Source organism: Oryctolagus cuniculus, chromosome 12 (assembly GCF_051225735.1).
Source record: "Oryctolagus cuniculus isolate XC-2025 breed Fujian yellow rabbit chromosome 12, ASM5122573v1, whole genome shotgun sequence".
NCBI lineage: Eukaryota > Metazoa > Chordata > Mammalia > Lagomorpha > Leporidae > Oryctolagus > Oryctolagus cuniculus.
The window spans coordinates 41,185,487-41,195,175 of NC_142878.1; the positions used below are offsets into that span (position 1 = coordinate 41,185,487).

Sequence of the window (9,689 nt, forward strand, 5' to 3'; positions counted from 1 at the left end):
CAATATCGTTGGTGTATCGGCTCAAACAGAGGTAAACAATCAGAGGTGACTTGGGGCGCAGTGGGTTAAGCCCTGACCGTTGACGTTGGCATTGCATATTGGCATTGATTGAGTCCTGGCCTCTTCCCTTCTGACCTAGCTCCCTGCTAATGTGCCTGGGAAAGCAGTGGATCATGGCCCGAGTGTTCGGGCCCCTGCTACCCTCAAGGGAGACCCAGATGGAGTTTCAGTCTCCTGGCTTCAGTGTGGCCTAGCCCTGGCTGTTGTGGCCATTTGGGGAGCAAACCAGTGGACAGTGTGACAGGTGACTCAAAAGTTTAAACTGTCTACATGGTATAGCACACCCGAGTGGTTATAGACTACAGGTTACTTTATTTGGTTGTTTTAAAAACAGGTTCTTGGGGGCCGGCTCTGTGGTGTAGCGAGTAAGGCCGCCACCTGCAGTGCTGGCATCCCATATGGGTGAAGGTTCAAGTCCCGGCTGCTCCACTTCCAATCCAGCTCTCTGCTATGGCCTGGGAAAACAGTGGAGGATGGCACAAGTCCTTGAGCCCCTGCACCCACATGAGAGACCAGAAGAAGCTCCTGGCTCCTGCCTTTGGATGGGTACAGCTCCGGCCGTTGCGGCTAATTGAAAGAACCAGTGGATGGAAGACCTCTCTCTCTCTCTCTTTCTGCCTCTCCTTTCTCTGTGTAACTCTGACTTTGAAATAAATAAATACATTTAAAAGAAAACAGGGCCTATTCTTCATAAAAATAAATGTTTGTTTGTAACTGACCCATCTCTGGCTTCTGCACCTCTGCTTGCTTGATAATGGCCAAGGCCACCAGACGATGGCTTCTCCTGTCTATTGGTTGTAGCCACAGGATAACACAGGTGGCGCCAGGGTCAGTGATGCCATTCCTGACCCTGACCGGGAACAATTGAATAATTGAATGGTTACATTTTCCAATAAGGTTACAAAGAAACTGGCTGATTGGCTAACCACTTCTCACTTCTGTATGCCTGCTTTCTGCTTGCACAAGCCCACACCTGTAATTAAATGACTGATTAAAACGTAGGTTTTGCCTTAAAAAAACCCCACCACTGCAACTCGGGGCTGTCTTCTCCGGACTTGCCCTGCGAGAGGGCAGTCGCCAGCTGGCTAATAAAGACTCCTAATTTGACCTCCAAAGTCTCCCTGTGTTTTTAATCTGTGCGCCCCACAACAGACAGAAGATGTCTATTTGTCTCTCCCTCCGTGACTTTGACTTTCAAATAAATAAATTTTTAAAAAATGAAGGCGATGACACAAGCACGGGAAGTCTGCCCGAGCTGGTGTGGGGTCCAGGAGCCTGGGGTCACCCAGACACCCGCAGTCCTGGGCTCCTTGCTCTGTCTCCTCCTAGGTCGCTGCGTCACAGACGTGAATGTGAATCACCTGGGGATGGTGCTTAGTACAGCGAGGGTGCTGGCAGGTGCCGGGGCGGGGCCACGCATCTCCATTCCCGTGGGTACCAGGGGGCGGGGGCTGCTGCTTCGCAGACCACATTTCAGCAGCCATGGAGTGGTGTCTCCGTGGCTGAGGTTGGAGCGGGTTCCTCAGCACCTCCCTGGGTTTCTGACTGCGGATCTGAGTATGGAGACAGCAACTTCTTGATGAAAACGAGACCAGGAGTTGTGCGTGCACAGTCCCTGCCCTACAGTGGTCCCATGAGGATTCCATGGAAACTGGCTTTTGAATTCAGTTTTGCTCCGAGACTAGTGATCTGCATTAAGGTCTTCTCAGGTGATGCTCGGCAGCCTTGTGCTCACCACTGACCCTCTGTGCTGTGTACTGTGTGTGTAGCCAGCGAGCCTTCCATACTGTGTTTCTGAATCCTGCCCAGCCGCGTCTCTAGTGGTAAGTACCCGTACAACCACTTGGTGTCTCACCTCCAGCACAGTAGTCAGAGATTATGTGAGGTGGCCAACATTTTGTTTATATGGGGCCTGTTTGTCACACAGGCCGTATAGCAGGTGATTTTGCCCAACTGTAGGCTGGAGTAAGTGTTCTGAGTGTGTTGAAGGTTGGCCAGGCTAGACTACGATGCTTGGTGGTTTGCGTGTAGTCTGGGCACTTTTCTGCTGGTTAGCAGAGCAACATGGACCGGTCAGCACAGGAAGGGATTTTTTTTTTTGACAGGCAGAGTGGACAGTGAGAGAGAGAGAGAGAGAGAGAGAGAGAGAGAAAGGTCTTCCTTTGCCGTTGGTTCACTCCCCAATGGCCGCTGCAGCCGGCACACCGCGCTGATCCGATGGCAGGAGTCAGGTACTTCTCCTGGTCTCCCATGGGGTGCAGGGCCCAAGCACCTGGGCCATCCTCCACTGCACTCCCGGGCCACAGCAGAGAGAGCTGGACTGGAAGAGGGGCAACCGGGACAGAATCCAGTGCCCCAACCAGGAGGATTAGTCTAGTGAGTCGTGGTGCCGGCAGAGACCTTTTTCACATTGGAAGCCTCACGATGCTCAGGGCAGCCAACCTCCTTAGAGAATACTAATTTATTTTAAAACATAAGGTGGAAGATGTCATATATCCTATAGTTGCCCACAAATCCTCAAAGTTGATGGTGTGTGTATGTTAGAAAAAAATTTCCCTTTAATTTTTCCTGATTAGAGTGAAATTCTCAAACTTTTCCAGGCTGTCAACATATTTCAAGTGTAGTCTCCTTTGGGAAACAAAAGAAATCTACAACAAAAATTACTGGACGATTTCATAAATTCACTGTTTTTCCCCCTTCTCTTAAATGTTATTTTTCATGTCTTTTTATGCTCTTTATAGCAGGAGCTTGCCATAACTTTTTTTTTTTTGGTAATAACATCATTGCTAGTTTATTTTTTTTTCTGGCTAATTACCTCACTGAGGCAGGCTTACTGGCGGAGTTAAAAAGAAACATAATGGCTTACTAATCTTTTACTTCACGCAAGGTGACTACTGGGACTGGCTGGCAAAAAGTTTCTGCTAACTTTAAGAAAAACAGGTGTGGCCAGCGCCGTGGCTCACTAGGCTAATCCTCCGCCTGTGGCGCCGGCACACCGGGTTCTAGTCCCGGTCAGGGCACTGAATTCTGTCCCGGCTGCTCCTCTTCCAGTCCAGCTTTCTGCTGTGGCCCGGGAGTGCAGTGGAGGATGGCCCAGGTCCTTGGGCCCTGCACCCGCATGGGAGACCAGGAGAAGCACCTGGCTCCTGGCTTCGGATCAGCGCGGTGTGCCGGCTGCAGTGGCCATTGGGGGGTGAACCAACGAAAAAGGAAGACCTTTCTCTCTCTCTCTCACTGTCCACTCTACCTGTAAAAAAAAAAAAAAAACAACAAACAAACAAAAAAACCCCGAAGAAATAGGTGCATAGTACCCCTTCTCTCTATTACCCTGCACTTCCGAAGACATGTGTGGCAAGTTAACTGGGGAGTGATTCCAGTACCCAGGAGCCGGGAGTCGGTCTGTAGCCGAAGGGAACTCAATCCCTGGCAGCTTTTTCTTGTTCTTTAAATTGAGTTCCTCTGTCCTTTCTGGAGAATGCGGCCTTCCATCTTTGGATTTGTCTGGGTCATTGCCAGGAGCTTTGTCATGGCCAAAGGGAGCTAAGGGCGCACCAGGAACTCTCCCGCTGCTCCTAATTCAGCCTACTGGTTGATATTTACTTAGCTGTCCTGTGATGGGTCGGAAGCAGAGTTCCTGGTAACACGAAAATAACAGCGAGTCAAAAAATGATGTTTGATGTGCACAGCAGGAGCGTTTTTGCTCCCCAGTCTCTGTGCTCCAACACTTGCGAGGTTCCCTCCCGTGTCTCCCGCAGAGCTGACAGCACAGCACAGCTCCCACTCTGGGGAGAGGGGTGGGGAGACTCGCTGCAGCGGGGTGAGCAGCGGGCTCCAGGAGATTCCAAATGCTTCCACCCTGGGTGGTGTGAAGACAAGACTGAATTTCAGGGCCAGGGCTGGCTGTGCTGGCTGAGCTAAGGGTAAGATTTCAGCCTCTCTGGGCGTGAGTTTTCCACCTGTAAAATGGAGGTCAGACCTGCCTTAAAGGTGGTTGTGATGAGTAAGTGAAAACAGGCATGCCAAGTGCTTTGGGTAGGGCCTGGCCTTGCTCTTCCTCCTCCGCCCACAACTTCCACCGGGCCTAGAACTGTGCCAGCTTCTTCCTGGAAAAAGGCTTTGTATTGGTTAAGTTGGTCCAGTGGCCCAGCCAGAAGACGAAGAGTTACAGTCTCCACAGTCAGTCGAACTGTTGTTATGAAATTACTGTGGCCCTGCTAGTTTCTGGAGTTGTCATTTTGCCCTGTTAATGAGTTACCGGTTTCTCCTACCCTTTCTCGTGCAGATGTTGTTCCTAATCTCAGGCACTAGATGGCGCCGTTTTATTACGTATCAGTGACTTTCATACATTAAAACCTCTGTCCAACACTTAAAAAGAATTCTTATCACATGCATCAGCATAGCCGCATATGTATTCTAGCACATCAAGGAAGTGCCTTTATATTTTTGTGTCTCTTTCATTTATAGTATAGAGAGTGTAAAGCTTAGAAATCACCCAAAATTCACACATTTGATTTAGTTCTAGGGCTGAGCAGAGCAAGAAAACCGTGGAGTGGATTGAAAGGAAAGTCACAGATTTGACTGAAATTGGAAAATAAAGTGTATATGGGAAGGTCAAACACACGTGGATTACTCTGAAGCCTGGATGGGGTGGACATTGAATGCAGCGGTTAAGATTCTGCTGTTGCAGACCCTGGAAAACAGCAGGTGAATGGTTTGAGGGCTTGGGTCCCTGCTGACTCGCCAGGTGGGAAACCTGAATTGAGTTATTGGCCTCTGGGCATTTGAGGGAGTGGACCAGAGGCTGGGAGCTCTCTCTTGTCTTGTTCTCCAATAAAATACGCAAAAAATAAAAGAATGACATGCAGTGTCGTGGTGGGCTCTAACAGTGAATAATTCCAAGTGAAAAATGGTCAGCAGTGATTCCTCTCCCCTGCAGGAAGGAAGAGAACAAGAAGAAACAGACTTACGCGACCACGGGAGCGGGAGAAAGAAGTTAGTTACAAGAACGAGTTTCTGGAATCAAGAGTGTATAACATCATGGAGGAAGCTGCCAAGTTTTTATTAATATTTGAATAAATTAGGCAAGCCCTCAGCATGTCCAGATTGGATTGTTTGCCATCTTACTAGAAAACAGAGCAATGCTCTCCGTTATGATGCTTATTTGAAGTTTGGCATGACATAGGCTGGCACAATGACCCTGCAGCTCAGGCTAGGGCTGGATATGACGACCAGGTTAGCAGTGTTTTCAAAATACCCTATTATTGTATTTTCCATAATAGTAGAGATATATAGGGATATATAGGGATATATAGGGAAGAAAATGACCATAGGTGGAGATGGACTCGGAGATCGTGGCTGACAGTTATTTTTTGAACCTCTCATTTTTTACTTACCAAACATCCCTCAGACAGTGGCTTGGTTCCGTTTGCCCTTCCTTAATTATACCTATAACATCTGGTAGATGAATAGTGAGGTAGGGAGCTCAGACCGGTCCATAGTCCCGATTGCACAGCAAGTCCACAGGAGGGCGCCAAACATGACGTTCTCCCCAGTATTCCCTAAGAGTGCTCTGAGAGTCCAGCTTGGATCTACCTCCTTTCTTCCTCGCCTGCCCCCAAGCACCCTCAGTCCCTCCCCCCAGGGGCCCAGCTTCATCCTGGAGAGATTGCCCACGACTTCTCTGGTTCTTCACATTCCTCTGAGCGAGTAGCCTGTGACAACACAAGTCGCTCCTCAGTGCCTCTCTTAGGTGCGTTACGGTAACAATATTCAACTTCTGACAGATCATCTTCCAGGAAGGTGAGAGATGAAGAAGCGAAGGTGTTGGTGATGCAGGATTGGGATGAGGTGGAGCAAATCCAGTCCGGCTGGCTGTTTCCCTTGCTGATTACAAATAGGATGTGTGCCTAGTGTAGAAAATTTAGAACTAGAAACACAGACCGGTATAAAAAAAGAAGGAAAACCTATTTACAATTCTCCCACTTACGGACAGCTATGCTTACTGTTGAGAAATACTTTCTTTGTAGCTACAGAAATTTGGGGAAACTAAGGCACCTGAAAGCTTGTTGAGGGTCTACAAGGCGGATTCAAGAGCAGAAATCAGTCACATGCGTGTGGGTCCGCGGGGAGAGAAATCTATTCTCAGAGACAAGAGTAAAGCAGGAATTTATTTAGAAAGAGAAGTGAAAGACGCTTGAGTGCGGAGCACTACAGAGACAGCAGGAGCAGCCCCCTGGGCTTCCTCTGCTTCTCCTGCCCCCAGGATTGGCCTCCAAGCCACCATGAGCAGCCCTTCAACAGCCAACAGAATGTGATTCTTGTAACTTAAACTCAAAGGCCAGGGCTGGTGCTGTGGCACAGCGGGTTAACGCCCTGGCCTGAGGCGCTGGCATCCCATATGGGTGCTGGTTCGAGACCTGGATGCTTCTTTTCAGATCTGGCCTTCTGCTATGGCCTGGGAAAGCAGTAGAATATGTCCCAAGTCCTTGGGACCTTGCACCCTTGTGGGAGACCCAGAAGAAGCTCCTGGCTCCTGGCTTTGGATAGATGCAGCTCCAACCATTGTGGCCATCTGGGGAGTGAACCAGTGGATGGAAGACCTCTCTCTGTCTCACTTGCTCCATGGAGTTCCCCTGCAGTCTCCCACTGAAGCTGTTCTCCGCAGGACTTGGTGTGACATTGAGCTTGTCTTTGACAGTGTCTGAGATGGCCCCCAGTGATCTCTGCTTCGTGATATTCACGCCTGTGTCCAATCCCCTCTATTCGAGTGTGGGAGAGATGCAGTGACTTGCTTTTGACCAACAGAATATGACGTAGGGTTTAATTTTTCACTTTTTCTTGCTGGCAGCCTTTCCGTTACCCTCTCGGCTTGTCGCTTTGGTGAGGCAGTTGCCTGCCTGGGAATTGAGAGAGGCGTCTTGTTAGCAGTGAACAAGGAGCGGAGGCCCTCAGTCTCATGATGAGTGGAACCCAATGCTTCCAACAGCCACTGGGTGAGATCCCTCCATGGGGAGCTCGCTGGTAAGACTGGAGACCTTGCCCCGACACCTTCATTGCAGCCTTGGGATGCGCCAGGATGCAGAGCACGCAGCCAAGCTGTGCCCGAGTTCCTGATCTGCAGAAATTGTGAGCTAATGAGTCTGTGTTGTTTTTCAATGTCAAGTTTTTTTTTTAAGATTTATTTATTTATTTGAAAGTCAGAGTTACACAGAGAGAAGGAGAGACAGAGAGAAAGGTCTTCCATCTGATGGTTCACTCCCCAATTGGCCCCAATGGCCAGAGCTACACTGATCTGAAGCCAGGAGCCAGGAGCTTCTTCCAGGTCTCCCATGTGGGTGCAGGAACCCAAGGACTTGGACCATCTTCTACTGCTTTCCCAGGCCACAGCAGAGAGCTGGATCGGAAGTGGAGCAGCTGGGACTAGAACCGGCGCCCATATGGGATGCCGGCACTACAGGTGGTGGCTTTACCTGCTATGCCACAGCACCGGCCCCAAATGTCAAGTTTTAAGTGCAGTTCGTTGTGGAGGCCAGTCCTGTCACCTGTATTGCTTCCCTCAATCTCTTACAAGTTTTTCCTTGGGGCCCTTCCTTAATAAATCACTTACCTGAGAAACTTCACTAAGACAGGTGGTCCTAAGGCAGATTGTGCCATCACCAGAGGGGAACAGGAGCGTCACGGCGGTAAGTGGGTTGTCACGGGCCTATTCCAGCCTTCCAAGTACTGAAGACTTGGCTTCATGATAAATTGGGTCGGGGGTATAGGTGGAAGGGGGTTTCTGGTTCGTGTGTTCTCTGTATGTTTAGGAGATTTCAGGGAACTGGTAATTAAGAGTGGAAATAGTTGGTTGATTTTGGGCGCTTAGTGATGTGTTGAAGAGAGAAGATGACAGGCTCATTAGGAAGTGGAAGTGTGGTGTGAAAATCTGATGGTGGCAGCCGGAAGGCAGAGTGTGCCTGAGATAAGATCTGAGTGCGAGAGGCGCAGAACCTTAGAGGGGACTGCATTGTCCGCTTCTCTCCTGCTGGAGTGGGCACCCCGATAGGGAAGCTGGGACACCCCAGCCTTCAGATGGGGCCAGCTGGGCAACCGGAGAACACTGGGTTCCCAGCTCACCCTGAACCCCCTGGGCCTTGTCCTCTCGCTAAGGACAGCAGCCTTTCACCTGTGTCTGAAGACTATGCAGAGACTGCGATGGAAGGAGATCCTTTACCCGTTGTCCTTAGGATTTGTTCTCATCTGCCTTCCCAACCATTAGACTAATAACTTGGGTCAAATATTACCACGTCCCAGAGAAGCTGAGCTGCAGGAACCGGCTAATGCAATCTGCCACATTAGCTTGGGAATGGCTCAGGAGAGTGGTGGGCTGGGAGGGTGCACTACCATCAGTGTACTCTCCTGGGAGTCAGGATCCAACGGCAGGCAAAGGCTCCTGGAGATAGCCTCAGTGGGCTGCTGCGTGGCTCCTAGAACCCTGGGAAAGCTGATGGCCCACGGTAAAGGAGAGGAAGGGCCAGAACGGCCTTGCTTGGTTTAGGGTCAAGCAGAAGAGCAGGAGTCTCACAACAGCGTCTGTGACAGTTAGCAACGCACTGGTTCTCAGCTCTAACCCCGCCCTGCCCCACCCCCATTTTTTCCTTTTCTGCTTTGTGATTTTGGAACAAGACTGGGCTATTGTTTCTCCTCTGCCATCTAGCACAATATTGGCCTTGATCTTCAGAGGGGCTGGGGAGGTGTGGGGAAGGAAGGAGCTTCTCCTCCTGGGTTGGATGCAATTGTGCCGTTCCCTTCCCCCCCGTTGGGGTGCTGGCAGATGGTGGGCTCATTCCCTGCAGGTCTCTGAGGTACCCCAGGAGGCTGCTCGACACGCACCAGCTCAATTCACTGGAGTCTCAGCAAGCTTTGTGGTTAAGGGTAGGAGGGTGAACTGCAATAGAAGGATTTGGCTTGCAGGGTTCTCCACCCGAGAAGAGTTGATTATAATATCATTAGGAAGGAAAAGGATATGGGCGTTCTACTAGAATATTGCTTCATCTGGAAGAATCTAGAAGGAAAATAACCCAAAACAAACCTTAAGATCTGGTGGCTTCCAAATGCTGGGTAGAAAGAAGGTGCCAGGAGGGCCGCTTAGGAATTGCTTGAGGACGTCATAAAAACACAAGTTTCAGGGGCCAGTGCTGTGATGCAGTAGGTTAAGCCATGGCTTGCAGTGCTGGCATCCCGTATGGGTGCTGGTTTGGGTCCCGGCTGCTCCATTTCTGCCAATGGCCTGGGGAAGCAGTGGAAGATGGCTCAAATCCTTGGGCCCCTGTACCCATGTGGGAGACCAGGAAGAAGCTCCTGGCTACTGACTTCAGACTGGCCCAGCCCTGGTCACTGCAGCCCTCTGGGGATTGAACCAGCTGATAGAAGATTCTCTCTCTCTCTCTCTCTGCTTTCAGATAAATTAATTAATAAATCTTTTTTTTTTAAAAAGGAGGCACCTGGGGCATATTTTGGGCCCTCACTGAACATCCATCTCTGTTGCTTGTCTTGTCCTTTGTCCCTGTCTGCCAGCTTCCCTCTCCATTTCAAACGCACCCCCCCCCCCCCCCCCCCGCTCTCTCCCTTTCATTTGTGACATCAAGTAA

The 9,689-nt window shown here is 50.0% G+C and overlaps 1 long non-coding RNA gene across 1 annotated transcript; it reads left to right on the forward strand.

Moving 5' to 3' along the window:
- Positions 1-1,478: 1,478 nt before the first annotated feature.
- LOC149123012 (uncharacterized) lies at positions 1,479-5,155 on the forward strand. Its single transcript, XR_016217896.1, has 3 exons — positions 1,479-1,883; positions 4,577-4,764; positions 4,997-5,155. It is a non-coding gene; the product is annotated as an uncharacterized LOC149123012 (long non-coding RNA).
- The last annotated feature ends 4,534 nt before the right edge of the window (positions 5,156-9,689 follow it).